The 22,643-nt window shown below is 38.8% G+C and overlaps 1 protein-coding gene across 3 annotated transcripts in view; it reads right to left on the bottom strand.

The window, feature by feature from the left end:
- Positions 1-22,643, bottom strand: part of gjc1 (gap junction protein gamma 1) — a 44,587-nt gene that overhangs the window by 20,878 nt on the left and 1,066 nt on the right. The gene's annotated exons all lie outside the window — the stretch shown is intronic.

The raw sequence follows: 22,643 nt of genomic DNA, 5'->3' as shown, positions 1-22,643 counted from the left end.
AATCTCTTGTCCAATCTGCAATGGCAATCTCCCCTTTTACTGCTATATTTTTCTTTTCTTTTAGAGAGCTCTGTCACACATTCCTCCAATAATGCATCTGCCTTGGAGTTTGGGGGGGGGGGGGGGGGGGGGGGTGAGAGAGATTCAACTGGTCAACATTGTGCAGAAGAAGAGTCAAATAATACATCAAACGTCCCTTCTATGTGAGCGCAAGCAGAGCCTGAAGAAGAAAGGCTGGGCTAGTGAAAACAAAGAAAACCGATTGCCCGTGTGGAAATGTTCATTATCTCTGAGGTTTTATGTTTAGTGAAGACAACTAAGAAACTAAGAAATTTGTCTATGTTAAACTTGCCTTATATCTTATCCCTTTCTTGAGCTTTGTTTCTTCATTTTTGTGTTATCTTGTGTTTTGGTTCATGTCTGTTACTGTCAGTAGCAGCAGTTGCCCGAGTGTTTCTGTTTCTGTCTGCCTTCCTTTCTTTTTGTTCCCATGTTCGTCCCTTTGTGTTCCCTTATTAAGTGTTAATATTCAAGTCTATGGTACTCTCTTTTGTTTTGTCCGGGGTTTTTTCTCCAGATTTTAAATGCTTGAAGGTTCGTTTTCTTCTATGTCCTGAGTTAAAGATGCTTTGTGACAGCCTGCCTTGATTCTCTGATTATTTTGTTTTCTGATTAACTGTTGTTATTTGCATTCCTCTGCATCTCATTCCCCTCCTTTGTCTAATCCCTAATCAGTGATCTCTGTATATATAGTCCAGTCCAACTTTTTGTCTCAGTGTGTTTCCCAAGGCTTTGTTCCAGAAAGCAAGTTTAGTGAAAGTTCTGAGTTTGTTGACACATGAGAGAAATTTCTGGCTTTTTTGTTCTAGAAAGAGACTTTAAACTTAAACTGTGTAAAGTAAAGTGTGCGTGTTAGTCCCCATAGGGAAATAGTTCCTCTGCATTTAACCCATTCACCCAGTGAAGCAGTGGGCAGCCACCAGTGCAGCGCCCGGGGAGCAGTGTGTAGGGACGGTACCTTGCTCAGGGGTACCTCAGGGTAGCCGTTCAGTGGAGTCGAACCCCCGACCTTCCGATCATGGGGCCACCACTCTACCTACTGAGCTATCCCTGCCCCACAAGAACTGTGTCAGGTGCCAGGGTCAACAAAGTTTCTCTTTGACTCCTTCACTCCTGCTTTTTCATTTGTGTAACTGATGTCCAAGCACCTTCACAAGCACTGAAACCCTGGTTAGATATTGGTTGTGTTTAATAATTAGCATTTTTTTTACTAATTGGTCATCTATGCAAGGGCACAAATGATGATCGCTGAATAAAATATAGCAAAATAAAATATGAAGTCTGTATCTCCATGACTCGGGTCAGTAAGGCAGTTGTCAGGTTGTCTGCTAGTTTCTCTACATTAAAACATTTAGCATGGATTAGTGTATTCATCAGCATTTTAAGAAGAAGAAGAAGAAGAAGAAGAAGTAGTAGTATCAGTCACAATGGTGAATAAATACCTGTCATTGTTTATCAGTTGGAGATTTTGTGAATATTTTAGTTGAAAGTTGTAATGTGAGACTAAATGTAGTTCAAAGTGAGGTTTTTGAATACAGGCAGTCTGTGTCACTGGATTTTATGCTGAAATATTTTCATATATTCAAATATAGTCATCAAATTATGTTGTGCAAAGTCTGAACCATTGTTTTTATTGAAAATAAACTAAATGAATTTTAATGAATCTAAATAATATCGCATGTCAAAGTAATCTATTTTTTTTATCTCATTATTTCATATTTGTCCTTTAGGACCTGCATTTTGTCCTTGTCAGGGTGAAGCTGGATAGTTTTAACTTAAAGATCAAAAGTAAAATTTGGTCGGGTTTCACCTTTACCTGTAAAGGTAAATTTGGATGACAATTACATTTTTCTCCCCTGGTGTTTATGATGAATGGTAAATGGCCTGTATTTGTATAGCGCTTTACTAGTCCCTAAGGACCCCAAAACGCTTTACAAGCCCAGTCATCCACCCATTCACACACTGGTGATAGCAGCTACATTGTAGCCACAGCCACCCTGGGGCGCACTGACAGAGGCGAGGCTGCCGGACACTGGCGCCACCGGGCCCTCTGACCACCACCAGTAGGCAACGGGTGAAGTGTCTTGCACAAGGACACAACGACCGAGACTGTCGGAGCCGGGGCTCGAACCGGCAACCTTCCGATTACAAGGCGAACTCTTGAGCCACGATCGCCCAAATGGCATCATTCACATAGCTTCATAAAAATGAAGCCGCTGTTCTTCATTTACTCATTGTCATGGTGAATGCTATCAGAAATCCAGTGATGATGGCTTCATTTTTCCAGCTTTTCTGCAACTGAAAACTAAGAGTTTTCCACCAAGGATTAGACTCAGGCTTTGTTGAACCTGTCTTCTGGAGCTGGGCCCAAGTTTGTATTCCATTTCTTCCTTGGCTCCTCATGTTTAGACTTTGACTTTTGGGGCTTTTTTCCCCTGTAGTCTGTATTTGGGTCCTCAAATCCAAAGTTGTGTGACAATGATAAGAACATTTTAAACTTTTAACAAAATCAGCAAAGTTGCTCAAACATTTTAAGTGTCAGTGTTTTTTTCTTTTTTATTTAAGTGTTGATATCATTTCTATTAAAAGTAACTATTATAAATATTACTTGTCACCTTGAACAACTGTCAAAATGTGCACATAGGGGAAAAGGTCTTAGAAGACAGCTTTTTTTTGTTTGTTTTTTATGTTCAGTTTTGTTTGTCTGGTTGAAAAACAAACAGCAAGAAAAAAAAACCCTGCTAATTTCACACACTAATAATTCTTTATTCAGGACGTGGTAGATGTGATGTATTTAAAATTATGTAATATAATTCTGGGGGCAAGAAAGGTATTTTTAAATATAGATTTTAGTCATATGCAAAAAAAAAGTCTCTGCATAGCTGTACTTTTTTTTAACTAACATTAGGACTAATTAGGTTGAGCTGGCTGTGTAGAGCCACTGCATGTACTGTCCTATGTCAGTGAAGGACTTTGGCAACCCACTAATGCAGCTGGATTTGCATTGAGTGAAATGAAGCGAAAGTTTTAAATGGCATCAGTCTTGCTATTAAAGCAAAGCAAAACATCAGACAAACAGGGAGGAGCAGCTCTCTCCTCCATCCGTGTGTGTGTGTGTGTGTGTGTGTGTAGTAACTGGGGGAGTGCTGTCCCTCGCCTCTGCTCAGTGTGTGCAGCAGCTGCAGCTTTCAGCCTCGGTCTATACTGTAGGGGCCATTCTGCTGTCTGAAAGACTGATAGGAACAAAGAGCAGAATGGTGATGGAGATGAACCAGAGGAGAGCTCTGATGGTGTGTTTCAAACACACTTGTTCCCTCTCTGCTGCTTGTAATTTGACATCAGTGTGAAAGGAAAAACAAAAACCACTCTTCCGGATCAAGAGCTAAAGTAGGCTTTTTGGACAAGGGGAACACAAGGGTCAATTTCAAAACTCTTGACCAGAGGGCGGCAAAATCTTGACAGAAATTGAAACGAGTACACCAGCTCCTCCCGCCTTCCCTGATTTGTTGCTATCATCTGTCTGCCATCTTAAAAAATAATGGTTGCTGACATATGTCCAGTTTACAAATATGATAAATTGGAAAACACTTCCAGCAATGTAAATTCTCTTATTCTATAGAAACAACATACAAATGCATAAAGGCAGCTCAGCACATATGGCACCCACAGTCTAAGATACTTTAGGTTCCACCTGTGTTCACAAGGGGCCGCCACAGTGGGTAACTCTGCATGTTGGATTTGCCAGATTTGCGAGATGATGCAACTCAAAGGGATTTATGTCTCCTCCTAGATCCAAACTGAGACTCTTTCACTCGTTGTAAGCTACTACACTATGGAGCCACTATGGTAACCACAGGCTAATGAGACAAAATCAGAGCGCATGAATGGAGTCCCCTGTTTCAGCTCATGGCACTGAGAGCTGAGCAGAGACAACGCTCTCATGCAACATCCCAGTCAGTGCCAATGCACAGACAGCAAAAAAATGAAGCTTACTCAAAGGCTGGCTCACAGTATAGAGGTATTATAATAAATGAAATGCAAGGACTTGGCTGACTAGTGTTTCCTTCCCCCACAATCCCCCCTATCTCACTGCCCACCCCCACAAATCCCAATACAGTCACTCTTCCTGCTGTTTGCCATCTCCATCCCCCCCTCTTCCACTTCCTTCTCTTCATCATCCATCAAGAACCATAAGGACTGACTCTCGCTTCCTACATATCAGATACACTGCTTGATTTGCATAATGGCTTATTCCATTAGTCTGAGTCCACGTGAAGCCAACAGCCCCTTATATAGACAATTTAATTATACTACAAGTTTAGAAAAAAGCTGCATTCACACTAGAGTCCAAATTTGACTTTACATGTGATGTGCCTCTTCAACTATGAATTATTTAAATTAATTCCTTTAAAAAAAACACTTTTTCCTTAAATCATATATTATTAGAAAAAAAAACATGTCACCGTTTCCTAAAGCCCAAAAAATATCCAGTTTGCTTGTTTCACTATGTCTGATGAATGTTTGCAAAAGACATTTAGTGTAGTGTGTAATCCCATAAGATAAAAACAAATCGATCAATTTGGTGAATCAGCTTTAATATTAGAGCACAAGAATCCAGGTGCAATTCTAAATGATTTGGACTTCTTCAACATTTATTGGGTGTCTGTGCTCCACTTGCATTTGCTCTGCGCAACTTAACAACAGCAATCACAAATCTAAGTTCACCTCCTGTCACCTCCTGTTTTCCTTTAGGGGATTCCAACTCCAAAGTTGAGAATTAGTCAGCAAGTCTTCTCTTTTCAAGTCCACTCTATGCTAGTAATAAGGTTTCTTTCTATTTTTTTATTGGTTTCACAAGCTGATTGGCTAAGAAGAAAAAATACATCATGCTAGAGATTTTTATTAATCTGACAGCCAAACGTGTTACAGATATAGAAAGTATTAAATCAGGTTATTACAACTTAAATTTTGGAACAACACCACATGTCATATTAATTCTCCTTCACTTACCTGCTTGGTAATACTCAAAGCCCTTCCTCTAAACACTGTTTCTCCTTCTCTTTCAGCTAGCACAGAGGGACGGTGTGGCTGAAGCTCACTGAGACACTTTCCCTCTGGACCCATTATGGATCCTTATTTATTCCAATATTCAGCCCACCTCCTAATCCTTATAAACCATTCACTCAATCAAATGTGATTGAAGTTTAGAAAAGAGTATAGAGCTGTTGTTTTTTCCAGATGCTAACTATGTAGGGGACTCCTTAAATGCCACCTGCTTCACAAGGGCAATATTTCCTTTTTCTCTGCTGCGTTGGTAAATTAAGATTTCAAATAAAAGTGGAGAGTGGTATGAAACAGTGTGTTCATTTCATCTCTAATGTACACTCACTGGAAACTTTGCTAACTACATTTTGCTAGCAGTGGGCTGGACCCTCTTTTACCTTTAGAACTGCCTTGATTCTCAGTGGCATAGATTCAACAAGGTGCGAGAAATATGCTGACCACTTCTGGCGAGTGTTTGTGAATTGTAACCTCAGTTTGCTGTTCTTAGCTAACAGAAGTGGCACTAGGTGTGGTCTTCTGCTGCCATAGTGCATTTACTTCAAGGTCAGAAATGCTTTCTTATTCTTTCGTTGTAAGACGTGTTTATTTGAGTTACTACTGTTTTCCTATTAGCTCGAAGCAGACTGTCCATTCTCCTCTCATCTCTGGCCTCAACAAGGTGTTTTCACCCACTCGGCCCATTCGCTGTAATTCTCTGGTTGTGTGGGAAAATCCTATTAGATCAGCAGTTTCTAAAATACTCTTACAAGCCCATCAGGCACCAAAACCCATGCCTTCTCCATTTTCTTTCAAAGTAAGTGACTCTGAAAGCGGCATTCTGAAGCTCAGTTGAACTTCAGCTGGTCTTGTTAGCCATGTCTACTTGGCTGATTAGATATTTGCATTAACGAGCCACTGAACAGCATACCTAATAAAGTGGCTGGTGAGTACACATTTGCCATTGTATATTAGTGGGGAATGTAAAGTTGTCAAAATCAAATGTTGTTTTCATGAGGGGATTCTTCCATCGTTCTTTTCTGTGCTGTACCATCACAGAGGACCGTGATTCAAGGCAACATTTTAATAGTAATGGCTGCGCTATGATATTTTTTTTTAAAGCAGACACTGCAGTAGGAAAATGGAGGCACACTAGCTCTTTCTTGTTTTGTAAAATGTTTCATTTTGATGTCAGCCACAAGTTGCATCGTTGAGGGATAACAAAGCACACAAAAAGCACAAAAAGCACACAAAAAGCATAAAAGAAGCAGCAATTAACTTAACTTTTTTTGCTGGAGACAAATTGCCTTGAGGTTTTTCAGGAACAAATGAGGCTGAAATGATGCCGTTTTAATGTCAATTAGCTATGGCTTTTTCTTTTTTTTCTTAACTTCTTTTTTTTTGTGTCGATGGAACCCAGAGCAGACACACTATCACGCTCTTATCCACGCGGGGCTTTGTGTGCTTTCAGTGTGACATGGAACCGATGTGAAACAAACCACTAACAAGCCCAGGGAGACAGGAATAATCCACCACAGTGCAAAAAGATATGCCAACTGCAACACAAGGGTCAATTACCACACACAAACATGCACACACACAGAAAGCACAAATTCTCCACTTATTGATGAAACTGATTTCTTGCACTCTGTCATATGATTAAAGAGCTGGCTTATGACTGACCATGAATAATGGGTCCCTGAGCTCAGCTACACTGACCTTAGAGGAATGATAGTGGGAATGCATGGGGAAAAGACATATGGGTTAAGCAAGGTAAAGCGGGAAAGAGGGAATGAGATGAAGGGAGTCTTAAGAGCATTAGGCTGCTCCTGTGCAGAAGCCCAGATTCACCATGAAGCTCATTGTCTCGAGCCAAAGCAGACCTGATACCTGCCAACAGCGCTCATCCGCCCCCCTGCTGTCAGAGCTAACTCTGTCAGCGCTCTCCATACAGATGACAGACTCGCTGTTAATGGAACATAAAGCACAAACAGGTCCCAGAGGATTATTACAATGCAACAACAGTAATGAGTGACTGATTAGCAGCAGCCCTATGAAGCTACCCTTTTCTTAATACCCAAAATTTGACTTTACAAACATTAAGACCATAACTTCCACCCCTACAGCTGGCGTGAAATTGACACTCAAAGCATCACATGTGGTGGACCGTTAATGCTTCATCTATTTAGGGTGTGACAATGAGTCAATCAGTTTGAAACACGCATGACTTCCCGCAAAAATTAATTAGCATTGTTTAATGAAATGTGACTTTCAGCCTGCGGCGCCGCACTGTTTAAATCAGACACGTTAGAGGAGAAACCGTCGGCTTCAGGATCCTCTGTTGCTCCAGTTGCAGCAGCTCCACTCACACATGCTGCCAGGAAGGAGAGCACACAGAGGCCAAATGCCACTGCCAGCCACGGTTGAATTTGTTTACTGCAGATAAGTAGAGACATCCTTGCCATCACAGTGACTGAACGCCGAGATGATGATTTTGGCTCAGTTTGTGTGGAGAAAGGAGGAGGGATCCCGCTGCATTCAGGGTTCACGGTGGCATAAATGTGAGTGCATTCACAAACATGCATGGGAGCATGTGCACACACGATGCATAGAGGAGCTCCCAGTGCTCTCATTAAGATTTTATTTGGGTTAAGTTAATGACACGGACCCTTGATAATCTGCAACTGAATCTTCTGTTAGAATAAATTATTTAGTTAACACCGATAATCTTGCCACCTGTGGTGTGCAGCCAGAATACTGAATGACTACCAACATCTTCAGTGTTTTAAAATAGCTTTTGAACAGAAATCCTTAATTCATCTTAATTTTCTAATAATTAAATTTGATAATAAATCTTAGAATTACTTTCGTAAGCCCTGAATACTGATCTCTTGCTTTCCCCCTGCATCTTCTCTCTTCATGACTTGTTTGCTTCGAGGCAATACTTCACCCTGTGCTAGGAGCTGTTAGAGGTCAAGTGTCTTGCTCAAGGATGCACCAGCCAGCCAAAACATTTGAACACAAAACTCTGACCCTGTTCCTGTTTCATCTGACAAATCCAGAAGACATCAGTCATAAATATAACAGGCCAGCACTGGGAAACTGACTGGCAGAGGACACGGATTTTTCAAGTTATTATACTTTAATATCTACCGGTAGATAACAAGTCTCTGTCAGTGTCACAGCATTCATCAGCCTTCATTCACTTTCATCTGACTGCACCATGGATGTGATCACTCCACTGTCACTGTATTTTCCTTGAGGAGTAAAGGAAGGGCCAAGGTTTATCAAAGGATAACACTCAGAGACAGAGTTGAAATAGAGTTCAAACTAAAAAATCCTTCACAAACTGCCACCACACAGTGACACTCGGGTCACTGTAAATACCAAATTAACAGGTGAGACCCAAGAGGTAAATGTGTAACGGTGAGTGGCAATGACCTTAATTGTTCCCAAGATACCAGTGCAGATGTAGCTATGGCAATGTTGGCCTCTTGGTCGGTTTTTAATAAGCCACTATGATCCAATCTGAAGCATCTCAATCTCTACAGGATCGAGAACTCTAAATTTGTCAGACACTCCTTCACATTCAAGACTTAATGATGGCGTTACATTAAGTAACACTCCATTTTATTTATACAGTACCAGTTCATAATAGTCATTTCAAAGCACTTCATAATGTAAGCCAAAGAACCTCCAGAGAAAACGGTCAGGTGTGAGCGAGCACTTTATGACTGTGGGGAAGGAAAACCTCTTTTAAAACAAAGAGACCGTGAACAGTTGAAACCTTGGGTTGAGGATAAAGGGGGAAAAGAAGCTGGAAAGAGGAGCGCAATCTATAGGAGGGAGCGGATAAAATTAATGACATGCAATAGCAGCATCCATATACAACCGATTACAATTTCACTCAGTACATTGAGTTTTAACTACATGACTCTAACCAAAGGTTTATAACAGGGCACTACTTTGTGATTAGTTTGTTTAGCATTAGCACATTTGGTAATCTAAGATAGTGGGCATATAGCACGCAGAAGCCATTAAACAGGCACATATTAATATTGTGTAAGGATATTAGCATGCTGATGTGGCACTTAAGCATACCAAAGTATTTACTGAAGGGCTGTACTTCTGGTAATTGCTTTCTTTACTTTCCTTGAGTTAACTTTAGTTACATTTTTGATTGTACTTTCCACTTCTACTCAACTGCATCTTATAATAGTTGTACTTGTAATGTTGTACTTGATTGTACAACTTTAGCTTTGTTAAAAAATGTAAACAAATGAGATCAAGAGTTTCAAAGGTGATGTTTTTGATAAATGAAGCTTCCCAGCGGTTTATAGTATTTTCAGGGAAGTAATATTACATGTGACATAGTAACAGAGTAGCACAAATTGTATCCTCTATCCTCTACCGATGATATAAATGTTAAGCATAAATAACATAAATAACATAAAGTTAAGTATGGATTTGTTGTAAAAAAAACCCCAACAAACTGTAGTTTTAATGTGTTATATGAATATCAATGAGTTCTTTGAATCACTCGCTGGAAAAATATTGACTGCACCACTTCAAAAGCAGACAGTTTCATACTTCATGTGTGATCTGCTAGCATATACTCCCAGTAAAAAACTTTTATCTCTACAGTCCAACCACTTATGGTTCAAGTGTTCTTCCTGTGAGCTGTCTTTTATTGAGAGTTACGGATTGGACAGTTGTTTTTGCTCACTACTAATAGGTCAAAGCATGCCAGACATTGGGAAAAGATGAAATGGAGGAAAAATAAGGAGGCAAGTCAATGCAAAGCTGCCAATATTAAGAAATGATTCACAGTTGCAGCCAATTTCAGCAGATGGTGGGTGAATGTACACGGAACTTGGCAATCAAATTTCCTACAAAACACTTTATGGATGCAGAAGGGGGGAGAAGAGAAAAGACTGAAAAGGCATAAGAGGATTGGAGAGCTGAGAAGGAAACATACTGAAAGGAAAGGGGAACAAAACGAGCCCTATTCCAGCAATATGTTCTTGCCTGCAGTTACACTTGTTCCAATACAAGTTTAATGATGCAATCGGGCTTGCCATGTTAACTGACAGGTCTGGTTGTGCAAAATAATTGATCGTGCTCTCACTGATATTGGATCTAAAACCCAGGAGTAAAAGAAGAAAAGCCTGCATTCACAGCTACAGTGTGGATACTATCGAACGACAATTACCCAACAAGAGGAAAAGGGGGAAAGGACAGAGAAAATAATAGAGTAACAGTTTTTATACCCTCAGAAATTGGTCTTTTGAGGTTACATGTGTATGTAAACCTATAAAAAGAAGTGTCTTATTAAGGAGTGGCTCAAGAAAAATATATTTTTTAAGCCAAAAATATTAACTCCATAAATACATTATTGCCTAAGGCAAATCCTTCAGGGTACCTCACAGACTAGGCACCCTGCTTATACAACCACCAAAGGCCTAATGAAATCTCCTTCATCACTCTGAAGACCACACAACCCAATGTTTGTATCTACATCAAGAATAAAGTAAACAGAATCAAGTCTCTTCTTGTTAGTGCTATGAACGGCTCCTGGTATAATAAGCGATAAAGTAAAGATGAGTGCAAAACGTAAGAAGGGTTACAGACCAAAGTTGTTTTGATTTCTACTCATACATAGACAATACTCTCTAGATAAGTTTTTATAGCTGTTTATTATGGGCAGTAACAACACAGTGTATTTTCTGATTTTTCTCTTTATATGAGTGTGTGTGATTGTGTGCATTCAGATGTCCACCTGCTAATTATGATTGTTAATGCTAATGCAACATCTGGCTCAATCTGCTTCTCATTAAAGGAGCCATAGGAAAACACTATCATGCCAACTCACCAATGTCACTTAGAGGTGACCTATTATTGCCTGTTTTTATATAAGCTGTTATAGTCATGGAAACTTACTTTAAACACCATCAAAGCTTTGTATAGCAATGTCAGCATTTGCACAAGTAGCTTAGGGTAATCTCTGTTTTGAATGGCGTTATATTATCACTAAAATCATATAGTCCTGATGCAATCGTCTCATCTGTATTTCCATCAAAATTGATCGAACATAATTAAAGCATAACAAAGCTGTATCTACTTGAATCATATTAGTACTATTCAGCCTCTTAACTGAACGTGCCACACTCTGCACCCCTCTAGAAATGCCATTTGTAGAAGGTCACAATGTGTATCTTTAATAACAGATACAAACTGGCTTCAGTGCAGGGACCCCTTCAGGGTGGAAATGGCTTGTTTTGTCTGCAGCAGTCCTAAACTATGCTGTCTGCTGCTATCGTGGTAATGCAAAATGTGCCAAATCTGAAACTGTGGGGATTACAAGTCTAAAGACAACACAAATAAGAATGTGTACATACATAAAGGATTATGTTTTTTCAAACCTTAAGGGGAACTACTTCTGGAGGTTTGAGCAGACAGCTGGTTCTAGACTGCTCATCTTTTCCCACACCAAGCTGGAGACAGGAGCTGTGATAAAATCCAGAAAGTACTGCACTGTTCCAGTCGAGGAAACTGATGTTGCTCTCCCTGCCGTCTGCGCATGCATTTACTAAATCATTATCATTTCGAACAAACATGATCTTCACCTGAGTTACCCTTTATTTAAACAGGCCGCCCTAAGGCTTCATAAGAGTTAAAGACAGTCCTACGTCCAACAGAAGGACAAAAAAAAAAAAACAGAAGAAGAGGAAACAGAAATTGCAATGAGCTATTTAAAGTTAGGCCTTAAGCACTTCTGTCAAGTGAATCAGCTTTTTCCTTTTTTTTTTCTTTCATTTTAGATGTGGAGTCTCAAATTTTAGCCCATAAGGCTATTATCAAGGCAACACTAGTAGCACGAGAGCATCTGTGCTCGCCTTTGGGCTTTTTCCTATACCCATCGCACCATGATGGTCTACGGCTCAAAAAATCCTGGGGCCTCGTAGTCATAGAAACCCACTCATGTATGAATGTTACTTTGTTTAAACATGACTCCAGGAGAAGACACAGAGAGGAAAGGACGGGACAGGAATGTCCTGGAAGACACGTCACGTGTGGGTGATGTAACAATAAAGTGGAGGAAAAAAAGACTCGGTGTTTTGGTGCCCAAAAATGATGCAGACAAGAAGAAGCTGAGAGGTTGTGTGTGGGGCTTTCCTCACACAACTGTAAAGTATCTGAATGTAAGTAGAAGTTCTGTGGTGCTATCACAGTCTAGCAATAAAACATACTCCAAAAATCAAGAAGAGTTTCTCATGATTTAACTGGTTAACGAAACGGGACAGAAGACAGGACAGAAAGTTTCTATCATTACTTACCTGATCCACATGGTCTGTAAAAGATTAGCAGAAAACACCAGTCATTATGAATATATATTCACAGGTATTAGAGGAAGCCAGGAGTCAGGTTGCAGCATATTTTCAAAACCTACTTTCCTCTGTCTGAGTTTTAACCAATAATCCAGTTAGTCTTAGGTATGACATCTCCATTGGAGGCTGTATAAACACTGAACATGACCCCAGAGCATCTTTGTGTCAGGAGGAACATGTTGTATATGGAACAGTGGCTAAAAATAACCCAGTGTTAGCTTGTCTCTTTCTATCTTTTTATTAGTGTAACCCCCTGCAGTTGTTCAATTCAACAAAATTCCTTTAAAAGTAAATCAAAGGGACACTATTCTGGTTTATGTTTCAAACACGTTAAAGAAAAAGACGGAGCTGGAGGTTTTTATAATGTAAGAATGCATCAATAAAGGCATTTCATGAATGATGATTGGAGACACCTCAGTGAGTCTATCAGCAGCTAATGATTATGAGCTTTGTGACCCAGTAATGGAGGTGGTGACCTTCAGGGGTATTGTGAAAAGAAGGCGTGGGATGAAATTGAAGTAATATGTTCACAGGGTTATTGTGGATAAATCATTAAGACTACACATGCAGGCAACAAAAAAATAAAAAAAAACGTCTTACATATCGCACTTCATGCAGTCTGCCCTGCATCTAGCTTTCATCTCATTTTAGCCTGTGTGTGTGTGTGTGTGTGTGTGTGTGTGTGTGTGTGTGTGTGTGTGTGTGTGTGTGTGTGTGTGTGTGTGTGTATGTGTGTGCCTCTCAGAGTGTGGCAGAGTCTGCCAGGCAAGGCAGTGACAGGGTTTCGGCCGCGGTCTGTGAACCTGGCTGCTCTGTTTAGCTCCGCCTGTGACAGAGAGCGAGGGGGACATCACCCAGCCGTGGCTGCCCCAGCTGAGCCAATCGGGCGTGAGCGCTTACGGTCACATCAGCGCATGCCTTTTGCCATGTGCAGCTCTGTGGCACAGATCCCCTAACATGCTCTCCACAGTTGTAGTGGCATTCTGCTGATGACTTGCATGTGTTTGCTCAGATAATAAAGGTAACTCTGTGTGTTTCATTAAAAAATATGTGTGCCCTCCTTCACTGCACCTGTGCTGATAATGTTTAACAGCATTATGTGATCACATGGCTGAAAAACAGGCTTCTAGTGTAACCGTATGTGCGTTTGCTATGAAAACTTTGATTTTGATTATTATGGCCCTCCAAAATCTGATATCAGTGACCTTTTGGGTCAAAAATGAGGGTTTTTTTTAGGATTTCCCAAATTATCCAAAATAACAAAGGGTGCCTCACCTATTTTTCAGCTGTAGTGAAACAATTTCAATGTAAATTCACCGTTAAATGTAAACTGGAGACAGAGAATGTTTGCCTTTAAAGGAAAAGCTGTCTCTTTTGAATTAAGACACAACTTTTATTTTGAAGGTCAACATTCTCAGTTTCTTTTTTGCATTGCACTTCTTTAAGTTTCACAAACACATGTCGAGCAGTTTGCGACTGTTTACACATAAGTCAGAACCTTCTACAAAACTATGGGAGTTTGCGGGAGTATGCTGGCAACCAAAGTAATCATAAGCACATTTTGGATGCAGCGAGATATATTTCTCTTTATAGGAATTTCATACTGGTGACTGCCAGCAATAAACAGTACAGCAGCCACTTGCCGACTGTTCGTGGAATAAGCACTTTTTCCTTGTGACCAGGGAATCGCTTACCTGTGTGAACGGAGCTTTAGCAATCACTTTTTACAGTTACTGCAAGCAACCAATTGCAACTGTTTGAAATACACCGTTTTTGTCAACCGGTCTCTGGGCCTGTGTGACTGTCCAGGGCTCTTTTTTTTTTCTTTTTCTTTTGACCTGAAACACATCCAGATTTAGTCAGATCCAGCTGTAACATTGTGAGGCCACAATTCCATCACCAGGTCAGAGTGACATCTGAAAACTAGAATAAATTTGAACTTATTCAAATCTGTAGATTAGAGCTGATGTATTAGAGTTAATAACGATGACATCATTGAACCCATTCTGTGAAACCTCAAATACAGCTCTGCCAAATTTAATTAAAAAAACATGATTTTAATCATTGTGGTATTTTGTATTTTTTCATTGAATGGGAAACTGTCTATTGTACACAAAATAATTTTGTATTATTTATAAAAATAAAGGACATTAAATGCATTTGTGTGATTTTTAGATTTTATTTTAACAAAGCACATGAAGAAGATGAGTTATACACTGAAATAGTACATGGCTATTTTTAGATATAGCAAAAACTCATTCACTGAGGTAGTATTTAGGGTTCATCTGAGTGCAATGATAGTTTATCATATCAATGACTGTTTTTCATGTTGGTCTTGGAAAAAAAATGAGATCACTTCATGCAGAGGAAACAGTATAAACGCCATGCAAAGAATTTTACTGAAGAAAAGTCACATCAACAGTCCTTAAATTTAACCTTTACATTACCTGTTATTATCTACATTCATTTTAATCCTATCCTTATACATTTACACAAGAGATGCTTATTCTTGTAGAAAGCATGCCTTGAATGTTTCCCTGTAGTTCATTATTTTTTCCTCTGAACAAATTTATGTTGTTCAGAATTTCACGAGATCTGCATATTTAAATGTCTCAAGCTGTAAAAATAGTCAATTTGTATAATCCCAACAACACTCATAGTAAAAAATCCAAACTGTGCATTTTTAAGAAGAAGAAGAAAAAGTAGATGCATTGTCCTTTTATTATTACAGTGCTTCTTTAATCTTCATAATTGACATATTTAATGTGTGCTTTTCAACTAAGTCTCTCATCTGCCATTACCCACAGAAATTTGTTTTCATTTACTCTTTCAATATCGATCCCACTTACTTTAATTAATGGATTGAAGTGTATTTAATACATTTTTATTTTAAGTTTATTTGAATTTAATGTTCATTTCTTCTTATCATGGATGACATCTGTCCTTAAAAATATTACACCCAAGACAATGATATTTCAAATGGGGAGTAAAAAGGTTAAAAAGAACAGACAGGAGAGTAATGTGAGGGATGTCAGAGGTCCCCCAGGCCACAATACTTCCTGTACTCTTTACTGACTACTCTTAGGGGGAACCATGGCAAGTTTTGAAACAAAATTTAAGATAAAACATTACAAGCTTTTCATTCTCATAAAGAAATGTTCCTTAAAATTAACCTGCATTCTATCAAACTAAAACATGTTTAAAACACACTCAATATAACATTTTTCTATGGTAATTGCAAAAAACTTATTTCAGTCTTTTTTCCAAAGAAGAAGAAGAATGTCGAGCTTTTCAATATTTTTTTCAAGTATATTTAAACATATGATGATTAATTTAAATTCTTTGTTTTGGGTACATTCCCTCAGCCTTTAAAATGTTATAATGGGTATTTTCCAAAATTTTGAAAGAAAAATTAAATGAATCAACTAAGAGTATACACAGGCACAGTAATTGTTAGATTTCTAATAATCGGAAGCAAAGAAACCCAAGAGAGTTTGGTCAGATATATTAAAGATGCCTTCACATATATATAATTTGAGATACTAAAGAACTTCTGATGATTGTCAGACTGACACTTTACATTAATACAAGTTTACCAACAAGAGGAGATTAAGATGAGCAACCGCAGACAAAACCAAAACAACAGGTATGAGTCACATGAGCACACAGTGCAGAAGCTCAAACGTTACCTCATCACTGCTGAACCCGGGAATGTGAGTAAACCACAGGAAAGGTTGTGTCATTGGTGAGTGACAGTGAATGAAAGACATCTCTCTGCCCCCATCCCTGTCACGTTGTGACTCCGCCCCTCCGATGACCCGAGGGAAGTGGCATAAGACCTGTCACCCCGAATCACAGCCTGGGCTATGACAGCTATGCTCATATGTAAATGTGTCAGCATACACAGATTCGTGAGCAGGACATATCAGTTTGAATATGCATGTGCAACACTGACTGAAGCGCAAACATCTCTGTACATGCAGGTCTCGGTACATCTGCATGTATGTTTCCAGGCTCATGGTATGTATGTCTAAGCTGATCCCAGTATGTCATAGTGACATTCCCAGTGGGAAGGTCCCTCACAACTGTTTTCATTTGCTGGACTGCCCGTATGTCTTCATGAGTGCTGGGTAGGTGAAAGTGACATCCAATTTCATCCACACTCACGGGGGGTTCTCTCTGTCTGCCTATATCTTCTTCTCTTACAATAAATGTCCCCTATTGTGCCTTCTGCAAGGAGGCATTTACTAGTTTTCTCTGTTTCACATCAGTATAAATGATTTTACCTGTGGTCTGTTTTGAATATGTCATACCGGAATGGGTGCTAGTAATTAAGGATGTAACTGTGCCATTTATTTCAATTAAAGCTGAATAAATTTACTTCCTTCTTAGCATTTACATCACATTGAATGGCAGAAAAATTCACTTTCAAAAACTATAAAATCCAACAAGCTAAAGCTGTTGACATACCTAGTTAGTGCTGTGACTAATTATTAGTTATTCCATTAGTTATTCCACTCCAAAAATGGAAGTTATATTTTAACCCTCTCAGGCTCAAATTAAACCTTTTGTTGCTAATGCACAACCAAGTCCTTTAGTGGTACTTCTGAGTAAAAAAACTCATAAAATATGTATGTGGGGTAATCAGGTTGTTAGTTTTTAACTGTTGCAAATCTGCAACGCCTGCCTTGAGAGGGTTAATGGGAAAAAGTCAAAAATCCTCACAATGGAGATCCCGGAACTGGCTTTTTGCTTCATAAAATCCTACTCATTATTTTAAAGCATTAATTTGAAAAGAATCATTAAATATTGAATGGCCTTGCTCCCGAATACATCATAGACCTACTAACCTCTTATCCACCTGGGCATTTATCTTGATCTTTAAAAGTATTCTGCTGGTTTTCAATCTGCCAATTAAGAGCAGAATGGCAACTTTATTTCCCTGAAAGATTCTACTTTAAAAATTCTTTTGTTGAAAGGGCTTTATAGATGTTTGATTTATGGCATATATATTTTAATATTATTTTTTGCTCCTATTTGTTGTTTTTGTAAGTGTTTACTTTCTTTCTGTGAAGCACTTTGCAGCTTTATTGGGAAATTGCTTTATAAATTAAGTTTGTTATTCTACAGTTAGAATTAATGCCCACTTATGAAAATTGTTGCTACTTAATTTCCTGTTTACTAATCAACATATTAATCAAACTCTACAGGGAAAGAGTGTGTCATAGAATTATATCGCAATACTGCAGTTTTAAATCAAAGTACACAGCACTACTGCATTGCAGGGACTTTGCGATCTGGACACGTGTATTGCACGACTACGACATGCTGCAGCAATACAACTAGGATGACACAAAAATCCTGGTGTTCAGGATTCCCTTTGTTAGACAAAATCAGACACTCCCCATCGCCTGTTTTTAGCTAAAGATTCGGAGATCTGCTGTGGCATCACGGCGACACGTGCACCGACACAACTGCGAGGGGTCAGGGCCGACTCCAGGGCTCGTTTTCCAGAGGAGTCATCCTGAGTCACAGAGAGCATGCACAACCCTCCCCTACTCTTTGATGCCCAATATTTAAGGTCTCCCCTTAAATATCAGGCACACAGGACACAGAGCATGCTCAACTGCACTCACATGCACACATCAAACTACAATAATCTCACCACTGAACTTACTTAATTTGGGAAGCACGTGAAGGTCAAAATCTGTTTAGTTTAGCTTAACGAAAAGTATTTGCAAAACATATTAAAATCTTCAAAGTTATCTTAAGAGACCAGATGCAGTTAGTTACCAGTTATTTTTATAGCAGTGTTGTGAAACAAATTTTAATATTTTCACTAAATCTTCTAAATGAAATTATTCTCCCAGAATCATTTGCTCATTGCAGAAACATTTCCACCACATCATGCAAATCCGTAAATTAGATCCCAACTGTACTACCAAAGACAGCCAAGTTATAAACAAAGTACAAATGTGCATTTATAGAGCAAACATGGAAGTAATGCAGCAAAACGCACATTCTGCTCTAACTATCATTTGCATTTGGTGACTTCTTAAAATTCTAAACGCTCGGTAATTACAAAGAGAGCAAGCCACCTTCCTTCTGCTCTTACTTTAAAGTCATTTACAGGAACTGGCAACCAGAAATTGCAGAGCAGAGTACACAGTGTCAAGCAGAGGGAATCCAGACTAGTTGGCAGGCATAAAGACACTTTTCCCTCAGTGTGCTGCACTCTGAGGATTAAGCCTGCCTGTGTGCTCACGTCTGCTAAACAAGATATAGACATAATACCTTGATGTTTCATGTTGGGCAAAGCCAGTTAGGAGACGCTGCAGTGGCGAAGAATCTCCCAACATCTCTACATTTTTCCCACTTTATCTACTACACTGCACTCCCTCGTCACTCAAACAGTTTTCTTTGAGGTTCCAGTAACATTGCATGTTTTGATGACTGACGGTTTTGTGCTGCACAACACCTGCTTCTAATATGCAAGTAGGGATAGGTTTTTTTGAAGTAGTGGCTGAAAGCATAAAATTTAGCTCTTACTGTACTGGCTCCACATCACACATTCTGAAGGAAAGAACTGGAAAAAGCAGGAAGTGAATTACTTCATTTATTCAAGATAGCTGCCATAAAGCATGTAATTGACTTAAACACATCCCGCAGATATTTCAGCTGACAATTATGGTAATTGCAGACGGCTGATTTAGTTGCAAGTGATTATCGTAAAATAACGTTCGAATAACAGCACAAAGGTAGATAATTTGATACACATAATATATTTTAGAGATTAAGGCAGTTTTCAGCGGTGGAAACTAAAAGAGGAATTTCATGGTTTTAAAACTACTTTGTATTAATGATTCTTTACTGCTATTATTTACATTTGAAGAGTTGCAGGGCTTCATTGTTGCTGTTATCTTGGGTGCCTAACAAAATACACTGTAATACTGTAGTCAAAGGAGCTTGCAAAGAAAAGCGTCTGGACTTCTATAAGTTACTTGAAGACGTTTCACCTCTCATCCGAGAAGCTTCTTCAGTTCTAAGGTCAAATGGTGGAGAGTCCCAGATATAAGCCTAGTGGGAGTATCCCCCCACAGAGGGACAAAAGGACCCCCTGATGATCTGGGTGTGGGTCCCAATCAGCCAGGGTTTCAGGTGAGCTCATTGTGAAACCTGGCCCCACCTTATCATGTGAATTCCTGAGGTCAGATGGCCCAGGATGTGAGTGGGCGTTAAGGCGTCTGGGGAGGGAACTCAAAACTGGATTATAGATGGCAGACAGTTGGTGTCGTAAACCACCGCCTCTGTTCAAAGATGGTCGCTCACAGTGGTCATAGATGGCTTCTTTCACTCCTCTTTCAAACCATCTGGAGGAGTGACCTTAGAACTGAAGAAGCTTCTCGGATGAGAAGTGAAACATCTTCAAGTAACTTAAAGAAGTCCAGATGCTTTTCTTTGCAAGCTCCTTTGACTACGATGACCTGGATGACTGAGAACCTTCACAGACATGTAATACTGTAGTATGTAATACTGTGGTGTCAAACCTAAAATGGGCAGGAGCATCAAACTAATGCAAAATAACTTAATACAAGAAAACATGTTTTGCTAATTTTTAACCTGTTTCATAGAATAAAAATACATTGTGAAATTTTACAAAACAGATAATGAATCATACAATAAGATGTATGTAGACTTTCGGAAGCAAACATATTTCACTTCTTTATGATTCAAACATCCAACTGACATCTATAAACTTTTCTTACATTTCCACTCTTGTGTAGTAATATTGGCATCAAAGATTTTATTTTGAATCCGAAAAAAATTATTATTGACTTCTCCGCCATTGAGCTGTGATCCTCAAACTATGCAAAATATTGTTTTCGTCAAAAGTCCTACAAAGGCTCAAGAAACTTGAATGCATCTTCATTTTAATTAAGGAGCATCATACTAAATTTTAACTGTAAATTGAAAGAAGACAATGCTAATGCATTCTACATTATACTGCAGTACTGACCATTCATAGTAAGCCATAATGAGATCTATACATGAACATTTAATACACTGTATCCTGTGGCTTGGTCCTGAGCCAAGCAACAGGAATAGACTCATTCAACTGAAACAATCCGACTAATAACATGTATTAACTTTTTCATTTTTTACACATGGAGCTTTTAAAATGTGCAGCTTTAAAGTATTTAGGAATATAGCCCCACGTCCACCAGCTACAAAGGTAAAATGTTTCTTACATATGTACATATTTGTACAGGTACATTCAAATATACATATTTTAATGCATATATAATCAAAGCTTAAGCTTAACACGTCCTCAGTAACTAGTGCATTTCTTTCATTTCAGGTACGTGACATTCTGTAGTGTACACTCTAAATTTCAAGCTTTGATCTTGCGATTTGGAAATCATCACATGCTTTTTCAGCAGAGCGGATAGCCTGCTTGGTCTTTTTCTTTTCTTTTGTTTGTCTCTTCTGGACTTGACTTAAAGTTACATTTTTGGGGGGATTACTGTAAAGGCTCAGCACTTTTCTTCTTTCTTACTTCATTTTTTTGCTTTTTTTTTTTTTTGCTTTTTTCTCTTTTTTTTGCTTTGATCGATTGGATAAATCAACTTACCAGACACCTAATGTAACATATCTCCAACTTTTCTGGGACATCTTCTGGTCATTTAGTAAACATCCATGCACAATTTATCACTTATATCTGCCAGGTCATGAGTTTCTTTAGTGTCCCCAGGGGTGAAATAATGCAAAAAAGCATTGTATTGAATATAAAAAGAGGACAGTAACGCATTCATCATGATACTAACTGATGGGGCATTTTCTTGCTGCCAAAGAGAATGTGCTCCTCATCTTTCTCGCAGTGCTGGAGTACACAGGGGTGGACTTCCCTTCCCTTCCTCCCATACTGGCGTAGGTTCCACCCCCAATGCACAGTGAGAGTTAAATAATGGTCTCCAGTGGGGTACAAGGGTAAAAAGGTGGGGGGAGAATCCAACAGCACAGATGGACTGCCTTGCAGAGTAGTTTCACATGCAGAAAATGTTAATTAAATCTATAGTTTGCAAGGCTGTGAAATGCCAAAACTGCATTTACTTGATGGAAATATAGAACAAAGAATGGAGGGCAAATGGAGGTTGACATGTTGCTCTTAGAATCCTACCAAGGAATAAATTCAAAATAAATACATAGCATCCATATGTTATGTGCAAAGTAAGCATCACTCACTAGCCCTAAGCTCTTTCACTGGCAATATCCCAAATCCATCACAATAGCTGCACATATAGCGAGGATTTTTCTGAAGCACAGGGGGAGAAACTCATTATGGAGGCTCATATGTGAGACACTGCTCGTATGGCATTGACAAATGCTCGACAGAGAAGCCAATGCGGCATAATTCAAAGACGTCCAGCACAATGAAAGGGTTTCTCATCATGGTGAATAATGCTGGGTGCTGGCTGCTTCTCAGCTTTAAGTGGTGGGAATGTTACTTTTGATATATTGACTTCTGGATTTATGAAATAATCCCTGAATCAGCAAATATATGTAGGTATGGAGCACCACGGATAAAGACACTCACAAAAACCTGGGGAGTGCTTTTAGGTATTTATTTATTTTTTAATTTGCTGTCTTTATATTCTGATTTGAATTGATTTTTTTTATATTAAAATATATATTTTTTAAATACACAGTTATTTACATCTGGAATGGTATGAACAACCTTATTGTTATATTCTTTTAGTTTAAGCACATTTCATAAGAAATAAACCTGAATTATAATGAGCTTTACTGATGCAGATAACATTTTTGGTCTAATTTAAATAATTCAAATGTTGCCAAAATTCTATTCATAAATTTAAATCAATGCAAACCTCTTAAAAGCTATACATATACGTCCAATACTTGTGAAATCAATTCATTAATTATACAAAACAAAGATTTTACCAATAATGCCGTTATAGAATCTGCATGCGATTCAACTAATCTCAAAAGCTCCTGCGGGATTTAACGAAACCCTGAGGAGAATCCCTGCACCGCCCTCTACATCGTCTACATGCTGATATGATTTGAGAATAAATGGGTTTGGTTTTGTTTCTCAAAGCATACACAGCGTGGATTTTTAACCTATATTTGTTTTCT

The sequence above is a fragment of the Maylandia zebra genome, linkage group LG4 (genome assembly GCF_041146795.1).
Source record: "Maylandia zebra isolate NMK-2024a linkage group LG4, Mzebra_GT3a, whole genome shotgun sequence".
NCBI classification, from domain to species: domain Eukaryota; kingdom Metazoa; phylum Chordata; class Actinopteri; order Cichliformes; family Cichlidae; genus Maylandia; species Maylandia zebra.
Note: the sequence above shows the minus strand (reverse complement) of the source record. Positions and strands in the feature narration are given on the sequence as shown.